Consider the following 22,236-nt stretch of genomic DNA (forward strand, 5'->3'; position numbering starts at 1 on the left):
TCTTCCATTAAATCAAAAGGGACGATATAGTCTTTTTCTTTTATATTTACTCATAACTCTGGTATAGTACACTATACATGGTAGGTAACATTGAGTTGGCAGACTTATTCTCTGGGGTGACTTAATGACTTTCAAAAACTTCCCAGTTAAGTTGTGTCAAAAGAAGAAATCAAAAAACCAAGTAAGAAATCTTCAACCAGCATCAAGGGAAAAGCTAAAAGAAGTGTTGAACTAAATAATTTCTAATTCTCTTCCATCTCTATGATTCCATGATTCTAAGATTCCATAAATCCTCAGTTCATGCTCCTTGACTTTAGGCACCATATCTCCTTTTTATTTTTTCTAACTTTAACAGGTCTCTAAACAGTGGGTGATTGATTGAGTACCATGCTGACTGACAATCTATTTCATTTTCAATGAAAGGTTAAATAATAGTAATGGATCTTTCATAAGTTAATAGAAAAAGATGAAACCACAATCTGTTCAGAATACCCTTATAAATGCAAAGATTTAGCCTGCTTTAGCCTAAGATAATTTTTATTTTCTACAAAACTGCTGCCCTCCAGCCCATATCTTGATTAATATATAGAGCGATCCATCTGGGTTTATAGGAGTAGTTAGGTCAAAGGGCACCATACCACCTACTAGCAGTAGACACTTTAAAAAATACTTTTATAAATGGCTCTAGGTAGTGACCCCTCATTAAGTCATAAGCTTCCAGATACTTAACAATTCAGCAAAGTTGTTGGGTTGTTATTTTTTAAAGAGTTAAAATGGCATGACCCATACCGTAAAACTGATAGTTGAGGAGAGTGAAAGATGAAAAGCTGTTGAACAGTCTGACAAACACATGTCCTGTTTATGTTAGCCTCTTTGGTCTGGAGGTTTCTGAAATCTTTATAGACATTGGTGAAATCTTACAATTTGGAGGCAATAATATTACCCTCATTCTAGAAACAGACAAAGCCAGGAACACAGAGATTAAATGTTAAATTCAATTTGAAACTCTTGATAAACCTGGGAACCAAAGAATCTAACAACTTTACCAAACTATCCTTTGTTCTCATGTCCAATTCCACCCTCACCCCCCATTCCTGTTTAAAAAGAAATTCCAGGCACTGTTACTGGTCATTTTCCTGGGTTCTGTACTGGAATTACTTTCCAGGAACACAGATGGCATGCACATTAATACAGGGGTTTTAAATTGAATTAAGATTGTAGAATGTATCAGTAACATAGATCTATTTAAAATTGGCTGTAACAGCTTAAGAAGGAACAGGGGGTGGGAAGAAAAGGCTCACACCCAAAACAGATTGAAAAATGAGCAAATACAGGATAGTAAGAGACCCTATAGTGAGGCCTTTTAAAAGGATTTTTTAAAAACCTGATGACTTTCTGGAAATAACAGGTGTCAAATTACCTTTGACAGTATCTAATGTTGGCAGAGTGCTAATGCATCTGTAAGAGGCTGTTTCTGAACTAGTGGTTGATGGAGCCAGGCATCCTGGTACTGTTCTTTGGTTCCATTACTAAATCACTGAGTGATCCCTGTGAAAATCACAACCCCTTTGTGCCTCAAGTTCCTCAGTGCATAAAACAAATAATATAATACTTGCTTGTATAGAACATGGAAACTGGCCAGTTAAAGGAATAATGTCAAAACTGCACATCTTTTCAAATAAATTATCTCCAGTAAAAAACTACTTATCATTAATGCCCTACAACCAAAGGGCAAGCCCCCAACTAATATGAAGATCAACAACAAACACAGGAAATTATCTACTGACCAAGTTGCAAGATTAATTTTGACTTCATAAAGTAACTGTTACATTTAACAGTATTATACATAAAATAAAAATCCTTGTCACCACTTCCAATAGATAAAGATAGTCCTCAATATAAACAACATATGAATTGTCCCAAAGAGACAAAGTCCAATATAATAACAGTAAGGGATATCAGCAATCTCCAGAAATTGAGGATTTGCCACAAAATATCCATGATATTTCCCATCTCAAACCTTGACCCCCTAATTTCTTCAATGGATTTTTCACTCTGCTGAATAAAATTCAAGTTTCTTTGCCTGTTATTCAAGTTTTCTAAGATCCTAGCTTAATGTCATGCCCATAAATTGTCTGGTTTGGGAGGCAGATTCACTGGTCTAGAATAGGGGTTCAACCTTTTTTTGTGTTATGGACACTTTTGCCAGTCAGCTAAAGCCTAAGGACCATTTCTCGGAATATATTTTACTAGAATGTTTTTAAATACATAAAATAAAATACAAATGATTACAAAGGAAAACAACTATATTGAAATACAGTTATCAAAATATTAATGAAAAGAAGTTAATGGAACGCAGGTTAAGAATCTCTTGCAGTTTCCAAGAGTCCCTTTGAAATATTGCTTATGCTAGCACTCACACCTCTCTTCTCCCACCATAACTTTGGACTGTGCTCCTAGGTCCCCTGGTGGGGAATCAGGCATCCATGGCATTTCTCAGCCATCTCCTAACCATGTCTGTTAGTGACCCCAGTTCTCCTTACTGTCTCCCCTCCCCCATCATTAGAATGTAAACTCAAGGGAAAGAACTATCATGCTTGTTTATAATTGTAACCCCAGTGCCCAGCATACAGTAAGTGCTTTATAAATTCTTTAAGTTATCTATTTTTCATGAGAAGTTAACAAATCTGAGTAACAGTTCCACAATATTTTCTTAAGGTATGTCATTTGTTTCCAGTGAAATAAACCAATTTTTCTTCACCTAATTAAATATAGGGAATCCTATGCCCTCGCCACTATTATATTTCTTACCTATAATCTATCACTTTCAAAGGACAGTCTGGGACTAGAAATATTCATAAAGCAATTAATTTCATGTCCAGGAAGCAATTAATTTATTTAAACTCTCTGCTAGCCCCCTTTCTACCATGACTTGTATATGGTTCCAAAAGTTCTCTACTTATCTTTTCTTTCTCTTTAAGTATTTAAAGAATCTTTTATTCTTAACAGCAATACAGACTCTTAGTAAATATCTCTTAAAATTGTTGGTTTTTTGTTTGTTTGCCTAATTTCACCTTATGGACTTGCTAATTCTTCAGCAATCTTTTCCATTTTTTGAAGACAGTATCATCCTTATGAGAGCCCTTTAGCCTTTGCAGATAGCAATGTGAGATTTATTCATTTATTTCTGAAAGCTGGATCATCCAGATGCTCAACACGAATTTAATCTGGATTTATAATGCATTTTATCTCCCTCAAGAAAAGTTTAAAAATATACCTAAGTTTAAGAAAAAAATTAAGATAAATTCCCGAATGATATATTCATATCCACTGAGGCCAACAAGTCACATTTACAAAGCTCTTTGTAAAAAATGCTTCTCTTACACCATCCCCACCACACTGTGAAGTTAGCTAGCACAAGTATTAGTGCCCCCATTTCACAGATGATGGCACAGAGGCTAAGAGAAATAAATGATTTTGTGGAGCTAGGACTTGAACCCCAATTTTTGATTCCAGTTCTTTTCCCACTACACTACAATGTCTTTCTGTGAATCCTCTCGTTTTCAGTCAGTTAGAAAACTGGGCTGGAAGGAAAAAGAGTTGACCTGAGTATGGCAATTATTATTCCATGTATTAAGGACACTTGTCGTTTTAATTCAGTTCTGATTCTCCTGAACACTATTCAAATAATATACACAGAAAAACCGCCAACTTTGGGAAAGATGAGTAGAGGAAATAAACGGATCGTAAAAGAAAAAAACAAACTGCTCATAGCCATCTTAAAGAACTGTTGGCCAATTCACCAATGTTTTACTAAAAGCACTTGAAAAGATGAACCTGAGTGGTGCTGATAAATTATCACAGCACACCAGCCACCAAGATTTTACAGTCTAATATATGCCACCCTATTTAAAGTACTTTCATTTTTCAAGAGCTCTAAGCAACAAAACTCTGTACACAAGTCTGGAAGTATGGCACATGAACTTTTCTAACCAGGATACAAATAATAATGCTATCAAATGAAACTGAAATTTATATGTTCTCTTCATTCCTCTTAGTAAGAAAAGATTTTTTTCTAATTTCACAAGTACCATGCTTCTTAAAGGAAACAACAAAAACTAAACCTATTCACAAAGGTTTCTACATAGTAATAGAAATTCTTCATTCCTACTTCAACCTAAAGGAAGGTGTTAAATAATATACCATTTTGAAGCTACAACATTTATAATCAAAATCTAAATTTTGTGATTTTTAAAAAATTTTTTCATTTTGTTTTTAGGGGCAATGAGGGTTAAGTGACTTGCCCAAGGTCACACAGCTAGTAAATGTCAAGTATCTGAGGCTGGATTTGAACTCAGGTCTTCCTGACTTCTGGGCTGGTGCTCTATCCACTGCATCACCTAGCTGCCCCCTCCAAATCTAAATTTTAAGGCAGAAATGCAACTTCAAAACGATCTCATTTCATACATAAAGTTCAATAGGACAAAATACTCAAATCAAGAATCAAATCATGAGGAAATTTGTTTGACTCCATGCCTGCTATTTTGTTGCAAAATATGACAGGTCACTTTAATCTGCTAATTCAAAAGCATCAGACTAAGATTTTAGGATGTGTTAAAAAAATTTCAGAAGCAGGTCAAATAAGAGTAATAAATAAAATGAGAACACAGCTTTGGGCTGAAAGTATAATTTTTCAAATGTGTGGAAATCTGTCTCTTCATTTTGTAGACTCTTTTCTCAACCTTCAAGTCCTGGCTCTCCACCTAAAACATTTGTTCACTTGATAATTCTTTATTAATTAATGGACTTGACCAAATGAATGTTTCCATAATTAGGTCGTTTTGTGATACAGAGCAAAACTCCTTTCTGTATATCCTTGGAAACAAAAGGAAGATGTAATATGTACTATCTTTATTGCAAGTTTCCAACAAGAATTTTTTCCATTCTGTAGCTGGACACTTTTCCACAAATGAATATACATCTATTCCACATTTCTGGTTGTCCTGTAACCTTGTGAGGAAAGCTCCAAGTATTTAAACTTATTTTTATTTAAGTTCTGAAAGTAAGTATTTGCTCTTGGAACCAACAGCCCAAGTAAAGCATCCCTATACTGACTAATAATTATTTTTCTTAGTAATATCCCGCAATAACCTCTGAGACAGGATAACACTTGTCTGTATTTTATAGGACATGAAACTGAGGGGACTTACTTAGGTTTCTGTGACACCAACAGCATGCTAAGACTAAAGAAAGCATCTATATCACCAGCCTGTTGAGTTCTGCTACCTTTATTAAGGAAGAAATATTTGATGTTTCCAGCTAATTGTTTGTGAGCAGTATATGAATTATACTCAGGTTGTTGACATATTACTTATTAAAATGACAGGAAAACACTATAGCCAAATCAAAGTAAATGAACAAATGAACTTTTCCAAATAGAACTATTGATCTCTTAACTAGAGAGAAAAGGGCTCTTTAAGGGCTGGTCCCATCAAGGGAGGTCCCCACTGTCACCCCCCACCCCAATGTTAGACTTCATCAGAACATTTTGCAGGCATGTTTTCTCACTGCTGTGAATATACAAGTTGAAGGTCATTACTCAGCTCTCTGGAGAACAGATTGCCTCTATTATCTCTGTTCAGGAGTAGCTCCAGAAGCTGCCATGTTAAAATGAGGCCTCATTAGAGACAAACAACTAGCTATCACTCTACATACAGCAGCACTCTGCAGCAGTTTACAAACCATTCTTGCTAATCAAGAAGCATTTCCAGAATTCTAAAACTACAGCGTTGTACAGACTGGTTTTTAAAAAGCATAAATGTCCACACAATGTCATAGCAATGATGTACTTGATTATCTGTGAATATAGGTGGCCTGGAAGCAGAAATTCCCATGGTTATAATTGCTTCAGTCTAATTTTTTTCCCTCAGGTTTTAGGTAACAGAATAATATACATAATGTGTGTCATCCATAGCATGGCATTTCCTCTCTAGGAAGATCTTCACCCAGCTTCTCCTCAGCAATTCAAATCTCACAATTTCTTCCTCTTACACGATCCACCTCTATACACCAAGGCTTCACAAACCATTCCTATCTTCAGCACTCCCTCTCTCTCCTTTGCAATCATAGATTTGCTCAAACTATTCATCTGACAATCATCTCTTGTCTTACAATATTCTATCTCCCCTTCTCCCCCTGGCCTTTTTTAGCACTCTCAAACTAAATTACAAATTTCTGACAAACAATGAAAGCATCTTACACTTCCTTGTTTCCCTATACAGTACCTAGAACTGGAACATTTGAGCTAGAAGGGATGAGAGCTCCAATCATCTCATTTTTACAAGGCGAGAAAGGGAATCTCAGAAAGACTGAACAACATGGCAAGGGCAACAATGCAAAGCCAGGAAGAGAAACAATGCCTAACTTCAAACCCATGCTCTTGCTACTCCATCATTCCACCCGAGACAATGAAGATAATCAATAAGGTAGAGTACATAGCTGAGGTTTTCAAAAAGAATTGTCAGGAACTTCCTTTCTTACCAGTAGGAGTTGAATTACCCCAACTAAGCATTTTGGAGAAATCTTAGTGGCTTGGAAATAACTTTCTGCTATTCTCCATAAGGATGCATCCCTGAACTCAACCCCAGAATAAGCAGATTCAGTGGTAGGGGGAAGTTAAAAGAAAGGGTGGGAAAGATTGGTGTCACCAAAGCAAGGTCAGGGAGCCAAAACACTTCAGGTAGACCCAGTTCTAAGTGGCAGATATGAAGAAACTGTAGGGTGAGTGGAAGAAAAAGCAGCTTTCTGCTGAATGTACGGCATGCCAAAATAACGACATTCAGGGATAAATTCTGGAACTCCTATAACTTTTCTTGTTATGGGGAGCACCAAGGCGGGGGGGTCGGGGGGGCAGCAACCCAACCTGTGATTTCATTGTTGTAGTAGGGGACTCCCATCAAGGAAACTCCCACTACCCAAACCAATCAGCCCCTGATTTGCCATTTAAGAGCCATAAACATTACTGGGGTACAGAGAAGCCCAGGTTTTCTGAACTACAACAGTATGAACTACTGTTCTGTCAGTCTCTCATTCCATAGCTTAAGAGGAAGTCTTGAATCTGTCAATAGGCAATAAAAGCTATTATGTCTAGGACTGACAAATCTGTATGACATTGACATCTTGTAAGATGGAAGAAACTGTGATTAAAACACATTTATTAAGAAATTATGGGGAAGGGGCAGCTAGGTGGCGCAGTGGATAGAGCACTGGCCCTGGAGTCAGGAGTACCTCAGACACTTAACACTTACTAGCTGTGTGACCCTGGGCAAGTCACTTAACTCCAATTGCCTCACCAAAAAAAAAAAAAAAAGAAAAAATTTTTAAAAATTTAAAAATAAAAAATTTTTAAGGGGCAGCTAGGTGGCGCAGTGGATAAAACACCAGCCTTGAATTCAGGAGGACCTGAGTTCAAATCTGACCTCAGACACTTGACACTTACTAGCTGTGTGACCCTGGGCAAGTCACTTAACCCCAACTGCCTCACCAAAAAACAAACAAACAAAAAAAATTACTGTGTTCAAGTCAAATAAAAGATGAAAAATGGCATGAGAGCTTTCGGGGGAGAGGTGTGTTCAAAATATATACAAATAAGAACATAACAGGGTCAAAGGAGAGATTCAAAGTTCTCTAGGAAATTTGAGGAGGAAGAAAACAACTTCAGTCATAGCTTTCAGGGAACGCCCCATGTAAGAGCTGAGCCTTGGAGAAGCCCTGAGATCCTATAAAGTTAAACTCCTTTATCCTTTGCAGTGTGGCCTCCACCTCATTACTCAGTTCAAACTGCTCTCTTCAAAGTTACTAATTATCTTTTTTTTTTAATATAAATTTTAATTGATATTTTGTCTTTAACACCTACATTTGGGAATGTATCCATTCTCCTCTCAGAGTATGACATCCCTTATAATAAAAAAGAAGGGGGAAAAAAACAGCTCAGCAAAACATGGAAATGGCTAACATTATTTATAATATTCCAAACCCACCATCTTTCACCTCTTCAAAGAAGGGAAGGAGCCTCATTCTCATACTCTTCTTTGGAGTCAAGTTTGGTCATTATAATTTCTCAGCAGTTTCAATGTTTTGCTGTTCTTTCCAGTTATATTATTGTAATTATTGTGTGCATTGTCTTCTAGCTACTTCATTTTGCATCAGTTCATATGATTATTCCTAGGCTTCTCTGTATTCAGTTTCTTACGGTACACTAATATTTCAGTACATTGAAGTTCCACAATGTTTTTAAACATTATTCCCAAAGCAGGCTCTATTTTGTTTCCAGTCATTTGTTACTACAAAAAAAAAAAAAAGCTGCTATAAATATTTTGGTTTGTGTAAGATCTTTCTTCTTATCAATGAACCAATAAGCAGCATGGCCCAAGGGGAAGACTGCTGTTAAAAACTTAAGGTTTAGTAAAAAAAAAAAAAAAATACAGCAATTCAAACAGTTAAAGAAGAAATCCAGCTTTCCAGACCAGAGTCCAGAGTCCAGAATCCAGACCAGAGTCCAGAATCCAGTTTTCCAGACCAGAATCCAGTTTCCTCCTGATGACATCTTACCACTTCAAGAAGACAAGAGAACTCAGAGACTTTATATGAACTGTTTTGCTTTATTAGCTTTTACTATCTCCTTTCTGTTATATACTATCTGTAACATGTACTCTCTGCAGAGGCTCTCCCTTTGCAGGACTAATGTCAAAGCGTCGGTTCATGAGGAAAAAAAAAAAATCGCCCCTCTGGACAAAGCTTTCCTCTCTTCCTTTTCTGTATTGTTGTTCGCATATTATTAGTCAGCAAAAGTTATTATATTCTTTTTACTGTTCCATCAAGGAAACATTCCATTTCTTGAGGAAGCAAAGGGGGGAAATGTGGTAAAATATGAAAGTTTTTAACAGTCGGTTAGGATACTGAAAGACGCCAGTTTTTCAAGGACCACCCTTTTGGGGAGGAGATGAACAGTCCGCCTGCTGCGCATGTCAGACTGCCTGCCAGGTACAGTTCGCCTGCTGCGCATGTCAGACTGCCTGCCGGGTTTTTTGACTTCCGGGGTGGAGAGAACGAGAGTAGGCCTTTTTGCCTGCTTGGCGGGACTCCTGGCGGCGCGGCACAGACGGTCTCCCTCACTCCAAAGGTGGCCTTTTTGGTTTGGTGAGTTTTTATAAGGAATATAGACTAAGCCTAGATTTAAGACGATTTGTACTGTATTTCTATTTTCCTATCCTTCTAATCAACAACACCTTATATACAATAAAGGCTCTATCTAGAAAACCAGAAGCTTCTTCCATTTACTAGTCTGGGAGATAAATTAAGGGAAAAGTTAAGTAGGGGAGATTTATGATCTAATATCCAATTTTAAATCTCACACTGCTAGATTTGAAGTCAGAAGACCTGGCTTCCAATTCTAGCTCTAACACTTACTCTGGGATACAACATCTCTAGGTCTCATTATTTCAATTGTAAAATGATGGGGGTTCTGAGTTGATGACCCCAAAGCTCCCTTAAATTTCATTTTTTTTTTTTTGGTGAGGCAATTGGGGTTAAGTGACTTGCCCAGGGTCACACAGCTAGTAAGTGTTAAGTGTCTGAGGCCGGATTTGAACTCAGGTACTCCTGACTCCAGGGCCAGTGCTCTATCCACTGCGCCACCTAGCTGCCTCTCCCTTACATTTCTAAATCCTATGACAATGAATGCAGCAGTGATTATTTACAATGTATATTGAAGATGATTGCAATGTTATAACTGTAATAAAAATGAAAATGTATTTGAATAAAGTAAGATCTAAGAAAATCATATATGTCTCCCACACACATACTTTTCATTTAGATTTCTATATGATTAACTCATTAGCTTCCAAAGGTTCAATTATTCTATCTATGCACACACACCTTTGTTCTCTCTCTCTTCCCCACCCTCTCCCTTCCAGCCTTCAAACTAGAGGACTTCATATATATTGATACTTTCTCCAACAACCTAACCTCCTAGATCCTCAACTTCCCTCTTTCCCCTGACTCATTCAACCCTACCTTAACTATGTACACAGAGGTGGTCGCACCACTTCTATGTTCATAAAACCTGAAATTCCCTTATTTGATCACAATCTGTCATTCCACCATTCCCCTCTGCATTACAACCCTAAAAACTGCTCTTCTACCGTACTGGGACCTCCAATCCCTCAACCCCTTAGTTCTATCCAAAGCCATCATACTAGCACTGGCTGTTCTTTCCTCACTTGCCCACCTTGAACCAGTTCAACTCTACACTGTCCTCTTCTCTCTAGTCCTTTGTCTCCTTGGGCTATCACAGATCCTGTGCTCAACCTTGGATTACTCCCACCATCTGCTGCCTTTGCTCCTACTCTTACTCAGCTGAATAAAAAAGCTGGGAAAATGACATCACCCTGATTGGATCCAATACATATTTGTTAAATAATCTCAACTGGGCTCTCAGAATAGCAAAGCAATCCTTTTACATATCCTTAATTGACATTCATCCCAGTTGCTTCTCTAAACCTTTTTATTCCTCAGTAAGCCCCATATAACTTCCCCTTCACTTACCCTCTCAACTGAGTCTTACCTCACATTTCATTGAAAAAATTGAGGGCTTTTGATGATTTTCTTCATATCTCATCTCACATCATGCAGATGCCTTCTGCCATTCTCTCTTCCATCACTTGTCTGACAGGAAGAGGGAGCCCTCCTTCCTCAGGCTAATCCCTCTGCATGCACAGTATTCTCCAACAAACTGCCTCCTTTCTCATCCCCACTTTTTATCTTTAATCTCTCATTGACTACTCATCTTCCTGAGTTCAAATCTGGCCTCAGACACTAGCTGTGACCCTGTGCAAGTCATTTAACCCTGTTTGCCTCAGTTTCCTCATCTGTAAAATAAGCTGGAGAAGGAAATGGCAAACCACTCCAGTATCTTTGAAAAGAAAATCCTAAATGGGATCAGTCAGACATGACTGAAATGACTGAACCACAAAATTCCCCACTGCCAACAAACACATTCATATTTCCTCCATCCTCAAAAAACCCTCAGTTAATCCATTCATTCCCACTAGCTACTGAAGACTATCAATCTGGCGTCTGGCCTCATCATTTAACTGAAACTATTCTTTATTACTTCCAGTGATCTCTTAATTACCAAATATGATTTTTCCCCCAATCCTCAGGGATCCTTCTTGATTCCTTATCTGTAGCCTTTGACACTAGTGGTCACCCTCTTCTTGATACTTTTTTCTCTCTAGGTTTCTCTGACACTGCCCTATCCAGGTTTGCCTCCCATCTATCTGATCCACTCCTCAGTCTCCTTTGTGGGAATTTCATCTAAGTCATACCTGCTACCCATGAGTGTCCCTCAAGATCCTGTGCTGGGTCCTTTTCTCTTCTTTTTCCATACTATTTCATTGGGTGATCTCATCAGCTCCCATGGATTCAATTATCATCTCTACAGTGATATTTCTTAAATCTACTTATTCAGTCCTAACATTTCTCCTGACCTGTCTCCAAATGCTTATTGGACATCTTGAACTAGATGTCCTATAGGCATATTAAACTATGTTGAAAACTGAAGTCATTACGCTACCCCGCCCCCAACACCCCCCTCTTCCTAACTTACCTAATACTGTCACGGATATCAACATCCTCTTAGTTATCCAGGCACCCAATCTAGGTATCATCCAGAACTGCTCACTCTCTTCTTAGCCCCCATATCCATATTCCGGGTCCTATCATTTGTCTTAGTTAACATTTCCCCTATATGCAATTACTTTGGTTCAGACCCTCATAGTCTACTGCTTGGTCTCCCTGCCTCAACTCTCCAGTTCAGTCAATCCTCTACTCAGCTGTCACACTGATCTTCCCAAGGCACAGACACTCCTCTCTTTAATAAACTCCTTATCACCTCCAAGACTGAATGTAAAATCATCTGATTGACCTTTTTTTTGTTTTTGTTTTTAGTGAGGCAATTGGGGTTAAGTGACTTGCCCAGGGTCACACAGCCAGTAAGTGTTAAGTATCTGAGGTCGGATTTGAACTCAGGTACTCCTGACTCCAGGGCCGGTGCTCTATCCACTGATTGACTTTTAAAGTCTTTCATAATGTGGTCCCTTCTCACCTTTCCTCTCTTCTTATTCACCTTCATGTACGGTGTAATCGAGTGACACTGGCCTCTTTGCTTTTTTTTTTTTTTTTAGTGAGGCAATTGGGGTTAAGTGACTTGCCCAGGGTCACAACAGCTAGTAAGTGTTAAGTGTCTGAGGCCGGATTTGAACTCAGGTACTCCTGACTCCAGGGCCGGTGCTCTAGCCACTGTGTCATCTAGCTGCCCCCTGGCCTCTTTGCTTTTTGACAAACTGGACACTTCATTTCTCAGCTTTGGGCATTTTCATGGCTGTTCCCAATGTCTTGATGTCTTTCCCTCCTCCCCTCCTTCTTCTAGCTTCTCTGACTCCATTTAAGTTTCAATTCATATCCTACCTTTGACAAAAACCCTTTTCTGATTCCCCCCCTTAATGCTGACACTTTCTCTGTTGATCAACTCTAAATCTATCATGTAGATATCTTGTTTGAACAGTTATTTGCAAGTTGTGTCCTTCAGACTGCGAGATACTTGAGAGCAAGGTTTGTCTTTTGCTGTTCCGTTTATCTTCAACGCAGCACATTGCCTAACATATAGTCCATGCTTAATAAATGCTTACTGAGTATTGAACGACTCCAACATACCTTCCCAGTTTTATTATACATTAGTCTCCTTCCCATACTCTTCAATATAGTCACACAGCTGTGCTCGCCACCCCTAACACATTCCATCTCCTATTTCTGGTCCTTTACCCAGGTTGTCCCCTATGACTAGAATATACTTCCTCCTGTCTACCAGTCAGAATTCCTAGCTTCCTTCAAAGCTCAACTCAAACACATCCTCTTACATGATCTATTGATTCCCCTACCTACCAGTACCTTCTCTCAAATTACCTTGTATTTATTCTGTATATACTTATAGATGTACACGTGATCTCCACGTAGAGTTTAAGCTCCTTCAGGGCAACGCCTATTTCAATTTGTTTTTGTTTCCCTAGAGCCCAACACAGTGTATGGATGGGACAGAATAAGCACTTTACAAACGTTGGACTGACTGACTCAACACCATTCCTTGAAAATAGGTCCAATGATAGAAAGAAAGCCAATATTCAAGACTATAACATGGCCTCCTCCAGGATCACCTCCTTCCACTGGAACAATCAACCTTTTTTGACCTACAATAGTTTTAGCAAACAAAATTTTCAATGAAACATTTCAAAGAAGTCTGGAAGTCAGTCCATTTAAAGCTTATTCTTTTGCATGATTTGGCCAATTAGACTCTGAATAAGCATTAGGTGAATATCTTCTAGTCAGTTCCTAAGAAAGAAGTCATCTAAAGAGAGTGAAAATCAGTTTCCCAATAGGGGGCATGCCCAGATGGAAGAGAGGCACTGTTTTTTAAAAGTCACGGCAAAAATAGCACTGTAAGAGCAATTCCATTTTAAATAATGGCCCTTTCTCACCATTTGTGTATGTTATGTTATTTAACAATGTTGCCCTTTTAAATGAGACTTCTCTAAGTTTGAAAACAAATTGGAAATCAAATTCAGCAAAACTCTATCATAAAGTAACATTTTATATTATAGGTTTATAATCTAAGTTGAATTTGATGTTCACCAATAAAAATGAAATGTCATGTATCTCATTCAATAAAACTCCGACTGAATAGCATGGGTTCTGCTGTATTTGAATTCTTAGTCAGGCAGTCATGTTATTCATAATACATTCATATGTTCATGGTACTAGAAATCTGCAAGGTATACTTTTCCCCCCTCTATATCCCTGTTTAATACCAGAACCAACAGCACAAGAGGCCAGTTATATTAAGGAAGTTGATGTGGGGCAGCAATAATAACTCAAAGTTCTCATTTCATCTCAAAACTGCTTGGTATTGATAATTCAAGCAACATGGAAGAGAAAAGATATACTTAAAACTGTTATTTTGACAATAAAAGACCCTCTGTCATCACGAAAAAGACCAATTATTCTACTTAAAGAGAAACCTCAGTATAATGGACATCTGTCCTCAACTTCAGGAAGCTCTGGGTTCAAGTGCTGCCTCTATCTTGAATCAAAGTCCGTACCATCTATATGACCCTGAACAAGTTACTTAACCTCTCAGTTCTTTATGCAATCTCAAAGATTAGAAATTGCAGAGTGGTTACCAATCTGAATTGCAGAAGGGAACTGCTGGCCTAGACACTCTGGACCAGACCAAAACAGAATCACATTTCACAGTTGGTAGGAATCTTAAAATCATGTAATTCAATCCATAGTTCAACAGGAAGTCCTTCTGTATTTAACATACCTGACAAGTGGAAATTTAACCAAGTTTAAAGATCTGGAGTAAAAGTGAATCCACTATCTACTATGTAATTATCTACCATCCATCCATCCATCCATCCATCCATCCATCCATCCATCCATCCATCCATCCATCCATCCATCTATCTATCTACTTATCTATAGTTTTAGGAAGGTTTTCATCTACAATGACTTTAAAAGTCAGTTATTTAAACTTTTAATTATATGAATAATTCTATTTTCTGAGGCTTTTTGAATAACCAGAGCTTTACCATAATTCAGAAATTCTTTCCCCCCCCCCGATTTTTTTTTGGGGGGTGGGGGCAATGGGGGTTAAATGACTTGCCCAGGGTCACACAGCTAGTGTCAAGTGTCTGAGGTCGAATTTGAACTCAGGTCCTCCTGAATCCAGGGCCAGTGCTGTATCTATTGTGCCACCCAGTTGCCCCCAGAATTTCTTAATAATTATGTGAAAAATGTTTTTAACATTAATTTTTAGGATGGTGAAGAAAATTCTTTTTTTAAAAAAGTTATTTTTAAAAATGTAATACCCTCTATACCTAACATTAAAAAACAATGCACTCGGGGGCGGCTAGGTGGCGCAGTGGATAAAGCACCGGCCCTGGATTCAGGAGTACCTGAGTTCAAATCCGGCCTCAGACACTTGACACTTACTAGCTGTGTGACCCTGGGCAAGTCACTTAACCCCCATTGCCCCGCAAAAAAAAAAAAAAGAAAAAAACAATGCACTCCCTCAATGTGGAGAATGTTCTACCTCTTCACCATAACCTTTTGCAATTTCTAACAGATCAGGTACTTCTTAAAGAAGGCTCCTGGTGGTCAGTATTCATTCCCTCTTGAAACTGTTTTGTATCAGCAGTGTTATATGCTTATGAAAAGAATAGAAACTCCTTGTTGGTAGACATTTCATTTACATCTTTATCTCCTCTGATAAACTACTTATTAAGCCCTTATTATGTGTCAGGCACTATTCTAAGCATAGTAGATACAAAAATAAAACTCCCAACTCCCAAAGAGCTAACATTCCAATAGTGAAGGATAAAACATAAAAGTGAAAAGGAAAGTGGGTGCTGGAGGAGTAGGAGGATACCAAGCAGTCAGTCTAAAGATGGAACAGACTGGAGAGTGAACCTGAAGTGGAAAGTGAGAGCGGCATGGCTGGGCCTTCTCATGAGCTGAGATATATAGGGGAAGCTAGGTGGCACAGTAGACATAGCACTGGGCCTGGAGTCAGGAAGGCCTGAGTACAAATCCAGCCTCAGATACTTAATAGCTATATGACCCTAGACAAGTCACTTAACCTGCTTGTCTCAGTTTCCCCATCTGTAAAGTATAAGCTATCTCCCAGGGTTGCTGTAAGGATAAAATGAGATCATTGTAAAGTTTTTAGCACAGTGCCTGGCACATAGTAGGCATTATATAAATGTTAGTTGTTATTATTATTATTATATATGTGGATAATCCAAGTAAGCACTCACCAATCACTGAGTCATCCACAGAATGGAGTTATCCCTAGGGGGCTAGGCAGCCTGTGTAGAGGTAGAGTAGGACAGAGGGTTGAGAATATTTTGGCTAGATGCCATCTACAATACCTCGTACATATTGGGTGTTTAATAAATTATTACTGAATTGTTTATTAAGGAATGTTAACCTCACTAGATGGGTGGGTAGAGAAAGTGTCATTTTAGAGTATGAAATTTAAAATATTCACCTGCTCGAGTAATAAAAACATACTATATAAGAGCTGAATAGCAAAACTATATGGAACTAGTGTGAAAACATAGAAAAAATGCTGAATTTGGAGTCAAAGACCTGAGATTAAATCGCAGCTTTGCCACTGACCAGGCAAACTAAAATAAGTTATATCCCTCTATGGGCCTCAGTTTCCCTATGTCAAAAATGGACTGAATGACCTTTAAGTGTCTCTCAGTTTTATATCTACAATACTTAAATTTGATATAACTTTCAATTACCAAATGAGTTAATTTTTAGATGAATGGAATATAAAAAAGCAGGCTATGGAGCTGGTCAGTCACTCTGAAAAGCAAATGGGAATTGTACCCAGTCAACAAATTATGCATAGTCCTTGATACCACTATTAGACTTAAAGAGATAAAAGAAACAGGACCTACATGTACAAAAATATTTGTAATAGCACCTTTTGTTCTAGCGAAGAACTGGAAATTAAGGGGGGGTACCCATTAATTGGAGAATAACTGGAAAAATTATGGTATATGAATGTAATATTATTGTGATGTAAGTAATGACAAAAGAGACAAATTCAGAGAATCCTGAAAACACCTAAATGATACTGATGCATAGTGAAATAAGCAAAACCAGGAGAACAATTTTATACAATAACAACACTATTTAGAAACAATAGCAACAACTTTAAAGGATTTAAGAACTCTGAACATAGCATTAGCCAACCATAATTCCAGAGAACCTATAATGAAGCATGCTAGCCATGTCCTGACAGAGCAGTTATGGACTCCAGATTTAGAGACATACATTTCTGAGGACAAAAAACAAAACAACAACCTATAATTGAATGCCAAAAGTTTTTGAAATTGTAAAAGTCTTGTTTGTATTTTGTGGAATTCTAATTGTTGTGACTCTCAAGTCTATTCCCACAAAGAAAAGACTGTGCAGCTTCACACAAACCAGCACTATTATTAGCCATAAACCTCACTTTTGAAATCCAGCAATGTCACTTGACTCTACAACTTCCTGAGACAATAAACTCATGTATGTGTTCTTTTTAAAAGTTCTTTAAACATTGCAACATGAAATTTTGTTTTGCTTGCCAATGCTCATTAACATTTTAATATGATTCTATTTTATAATAAAACCTTAGAGTAAAATATCTTTCATCTAAGGACCAGCTTTACAAAGGTAGTGCCATGTTCAGGGAAGAAAATGGTATGTTAAGTGACTTCCTCAAGGTACTACTAACTCAGTGGCCAAGCAAATAACCTGTATTACAAATGATGAGTATCAGATGCTTGTCCTAATCCCTAGGTTATAAATATGCCATGTGATAATTACTGGAATAAGAAGGAATTTGGTTACTAGTTCTCAAGATTTTTTTTGTTTGTTTGGTTTTTTGGTTTTTTTTTGTTTTTTGGTGAGGCAATTGGGGTTAAGTGACTTGTCCAAGGTCACACAGCTAGTAAGTGTTAAGTGTCTGAGGCCGTATTCTAACTCAGGTACTCCTGATTCCAGGGCTGGTGCTCTATCCACTGTGCCACCTAGCTGCCCCTCAAGATTTTTTTAAACAGTAGAAAAAGAAAATCATTCTATCATTGTAATACTGGACCACTGCAAAAACCTTGTTTAAACTACAACGTAGTGATAAATGAATTAGTGGAACTAGGTTTCTCACATTTCCCAGAAACAGTAATGGCCAAAGATTTAACTCGCAAATTTTTCACATAATGAGTCTCAAGAATTTCAACAAGATCCGAGTTAACAACTAAAATTTTAAACACAAAGAAAAGCATGTTCTTTAGAAACATCAATTATAATGCATGGTGCCACTGATCTCAAAAAAACCCAACATTTATTAAACATCTACTCTGGGTACACAGCACTGTGCTAGGTCCTGGGGGTTAAAATGTAGGTACAGTGCTTAGGTAGCTAGAACAAGATCCCTGCCCTTAAGGAGCTTACACTCTAGTAAGGGGCCAACACAAATAGAATAATTCAATGGATCTAGGATTGCATTCATGTGGATACTCTCACTTCCCACTGGTGCAGATCACATACTTGATATCACATGGTATGAAGAGATAACACGGTTAGAAAGACCTCAAAGATTTGCAACATACTTTCCATAAATATCTTATTTGATCCTCACAACAACCCTGTGAGGTAGGTAGGTGGGGTATTGTTTATCCCCATTTGATGGATGACGAAGCTGAAGCCAAAAGTGGTTGCTTGTCTACAATCACATGAGTGGTAAACAGTGGGGTGGAATTCAAACCCAGGTCTCTCCTGGAACCAAGTCCAGGGCTTTTTCTTTTACAAAATACTATCTAAATCTTTAGGATGAATATTGTTGCCAACTAGCTATATCAGGAAAGGCTATGCAGAGGCAGCACATAGCTATATGGGCTTTAAATTTGGGTAGAAATGCCACATAGCTCTATCACTTTTAAGATGTAATTATATGTGTGTGTGTGTGTGTGTGTGTGTGTGTGTGTGTTGTACAGAATTAACCAGATTTCTCCCTTTTTTCTAGGAACTAATTATTAACAAAGGTCTAAATGCTGGAGTTTTACCCTACTTTGATTTTTAGTTAAAATGGTAGAAAAGGCACTCCGTTTCCTTGGGGACTCATTCCAGCATATTTTCTGTACCTGCGAGCCTAAGGCTCTTATTCATCCTCACCATCCAACAGAAACCTACCAACAGGAGTGACATTAAAAACAAAAAAACAAACCAACCCATATAACATGCTTACAGATACCGAAGAACCCAGGGCCATCTATTTAAAGGCAGAAGGCCATTTAGTACCAACCCCTTCTTTCATAGCTAAGGATGCAAGGTGCCTGGCTCAGGGTCATACGGGCATTTAGCAGGGTCAGGATTCAAGCTCTGGTGCTGTCTCCCAATGTTGAGCAGAGCTCTCCCATTTAAACCTGAAAGGCAAGCTCCTGGCTTCTGGGAAGCCGTTCAAGGTCCAACCACTTAGCAATGTTTACTACGAGACACTCCCTTCAGCACTCACGGTACAACCCTTCTACCTAACTTTACTAAAGCTTCTGGGGGGCTACTGTTTGCTGGAAGATGACAGCACCCAAGCCCTCATCTTCACTACAGCTTGCTCACAAATGACCCCCAAACAGTTTATTTCCCATTCCCGATAGAAACTTCTTTCACAGGCTGTATTTAAAAATAATAATAATAATAATAACACCTAAAACCCTTTATTCCAGCAGTCGTTGGGGAGGGCCTCTACCAGTTTACCTTGCAAATCTAAGGGAAAGCCCCAGCACGAGTAGCCCCCCCCCCCATACCCTCTGTTGTTCCGGGGGAGGGGGAAGAAGCCCCACTTCCCAGAAGCCCCTGGCACAGGCACCTCCCCCTCCCACCAACACTCTGGCCCCCATTCTTCTAGCAGCCCCGACATGAGCCAGAGCCTTCCTTTTCGGGGAGCCCCGCTACCCCCATTCTCCCAGAAGCTCCCGAGGCGGCTCCCCCCTCTCCCCCACAGTCCTCACCCCCCTCACCCCCCCACCCCCAGCCCCTGAGGGGGGTTCCCCGGGCCCAGGTCTGCCTGCAGGCCCGCCGGCCTCCACTCACCCCTTAGCCCGGGAGGTGGAGGAGCTCCTGCTGCCGCTCCTCCTCCTGCCGCTCCTCCTCCTCCTCCTCCTCCCCCCCACCTCCGCCCTCCTCCCAGCCAAGGCTCGGCCTCCTGCCCGGTCCCTGCCGGGCCCCACAGCGGCTCCGCTTCACCTAGTCCCCGACTCGGGCCGCCGGAGCCCAGTGTCCTGCATTGACCCGGAAGCAGCTTCCGGCGCTCGACAACAACACGTGACGTTAACTCACGTGTCACGTCCGCTGCGTGAGCGAGGGGCGGGGGGGGAGAGAAAGAGTGAAGAGAAAGGGCTGAGGGAGGGGGCGGGTGAGCTAGAGCTTGAGGGGGCGGGAGGGAGGTGGGGTTGATGAGAAAGGAGAAGGATAAGGGTAAAAAGAGATAGAAGTGGAGAGAAAGCTTGGGCTGAGAGGGATGAAACCGCCTTCTGGTTGCCATGGTGACAGGGAAGCTTGACGAGCACTTGTCTCAGCCAGAACCAAGCCTTGAACCTACTAGGGGTCAATGACCCAACCTACCCTTTGAATTGTGTGTGGGGGCGTCGTCAGATAGGATGGGGCTCGTGCAAAATTATAGCATCTTAAATTTGAAAATTACTGAAAAATCAAGGCATATGGGACAGAGCCCAGGATGAGTTTAAATACTATCCATTCCACTTGTGTTGTGACTTTGGGGAAAATCAGCTCCCCTTACTGACCTCCCTTGGTTTCATTTAAATCCCTACTAAAAATCCCACCTTCTGCAGGAAGCCTTCCCCCACCCCCTCTTAATTCCAGTGCTTTCCGTCTCTTAATTATCTTCTATTTTGTATGTAACTTGCTTTGCAAATACTTATTTGCATGCTGTCTCCACCATCAGATTGTAACCTCATTGAGAGCAGGAACTGTCTTTTGCTTTTTTTGTTATATCCTCTGTGCACAAAATAGGTGCTTAATAAATGTTTATTGAATTGAATTAAACTAGATAACTTCCAGGGACCCTGACAACTCAAAAAAAAAAAGTCCCCTGGTGAATCAGGTTGTGGTTCACAGATAGTGCAGAATTTCTCAACATCCATGTTTTCTTTTGGGGATTAATTATATACTCACTGTGGATTGTGTCAATCCACAAACACAATTGGAATGTGTCATTGTATGTCAGTATACTTGAGTTATTTTTCTGTCTTCTTATTTGGTCTCTCCCTGCCTCCCTCCCCAATTAGATTATAATTGGAATTATCTTTATTTTTTTGTTTTTGTTTTTTTTTAAGTGAGGCAATTGGGGTTAAGTGACTTGCCCAGGGTCACACAGCTAGTAAGTGTTAAGTGTCTGAGGCCGATTTGAACTCAGGTACTCCTGAATCCAGGGCCGGTGCTTTATCCACTGCGCCACCTAGCTGCCCCCGGAATTATCTTTAAATATTGAAGAACTGTCACAAGATAATAGATTTAAAGCTGGATGGGATAATAATAATAATAATAAATATCTAACATTTATATAGTGCTTTTCCTTTCAAATATTTTATCCTCACAACCCTGGAAAGTAGGTACTACTGTTATCTCCATTTTAAAAGTGAGGAAATTCAAGTAGATAAAGGTTAAGTGACTTGCCCTGGGTCCTACAGTTAAGTGAGTGTCCAAGGCAGACTATAATCTCAGGTCTTCCTTATTCCAGAGGTTTAGCACTCTAACCCGTTGAATCATTAACTCAAGTTCAGCCCTTTCATTGTACAAATGAGGAAACTGAGGCCCAGAGAGCTTTAAGTGACTTGCCCAGAGATATATCTGTGTGTGTGTGTGTGTGTGTGTGTGTGTGTGTCAAGAGAGAGAGAAGCAGAAGTAGATTGACTTTGAATTGCTCAAATGACAGAAATATGCACATTGGGTGGAAATTACAGAAGAGTAGATTTCTGTTCCCTCTGAATTCCTCACCAAAAAGAAAGAATCAATAAACAAAAGGAAAGAGGGAAGCAAGTTCAGTAAGGTGAATAAGGATCAAGAGAGAGCCAGGTCAGAGTTGGCAGCATCAAATGGGATCTCACTTAGGACAAATGGCTAATTGTGCCAATGTTGTCTCCCTCAGAAGTAAAAAAGACAGTATGAAGTAGTGAGGCAGTTTAATTTTAGAAAAAAAGAGCTTCCTAGCAATTAGAGCTGTCCAACAATGTAATGTGCTTCTTCAAAAAGTACTGAGGTCTAGTTTAGTGAACAGCTTCAAACAGAGGCCAAATGACCTCTGTAAAGAACATTACAGAAGGAATTTTTGTACTGGATGAGAGTGTGGAGTGGAGGATTTCCAAAGTCCTTTCTAAATTCAAGAATCTCTAATTATCTATGTCCCCCTCTCCACACAGTAAATGTAGTGTTGACTGGATTTAGGAGAGACCCAGGTTTGAATATCAGCTCTGGTATTTGCTACCTGGGTAACTGTGAATGAGCTATGTAACTTTGAGCCTCTGTCTTTAACAAATAATACCATTCCCA

At 39.2% G+C, this 22,236-nt stretch overlaps 1 protein-coding gene across 1 annotated transcript in view; it reads right to left on the reverse strand.

The window, feature by feature from the left end:
• The window catches only part of LOC122748586 (tubulin-specific chaperone cofactor E-like protein), a 159,387-nt gene extending 139,417 nt beyond the window's left edge, over positions 1-19,970 (reverse strand). Inside the window, exon 1 of the mRNA XM_043994294.1 lies at positions 19,762-19,970. The gene's annotated coding sequence lies outside the window, so the exon portion shown is untranslated. The remainder of the gene's footprint in view (positions 1-19,761) is intronic.
• Positions 19,971-22,236: the final 2,266 nt, after the last annotated feature.

This window comes from Dromiciops gliroides, chromosome 3, assembly GCF_019393635.1.
Source record: "Dromiciops gliroides isolate mDroGli1 chromosome 3, mDroGli1.pri, whole genome shotgun sequence".
In the NCBI taxonomy this organism is placed as follows: Eukaryota; Metazoa; Chordata; class Mammalia; order Microbiotheria; family Microbiotheriidae; genus Dromiciops; species Dromiciops gliroides.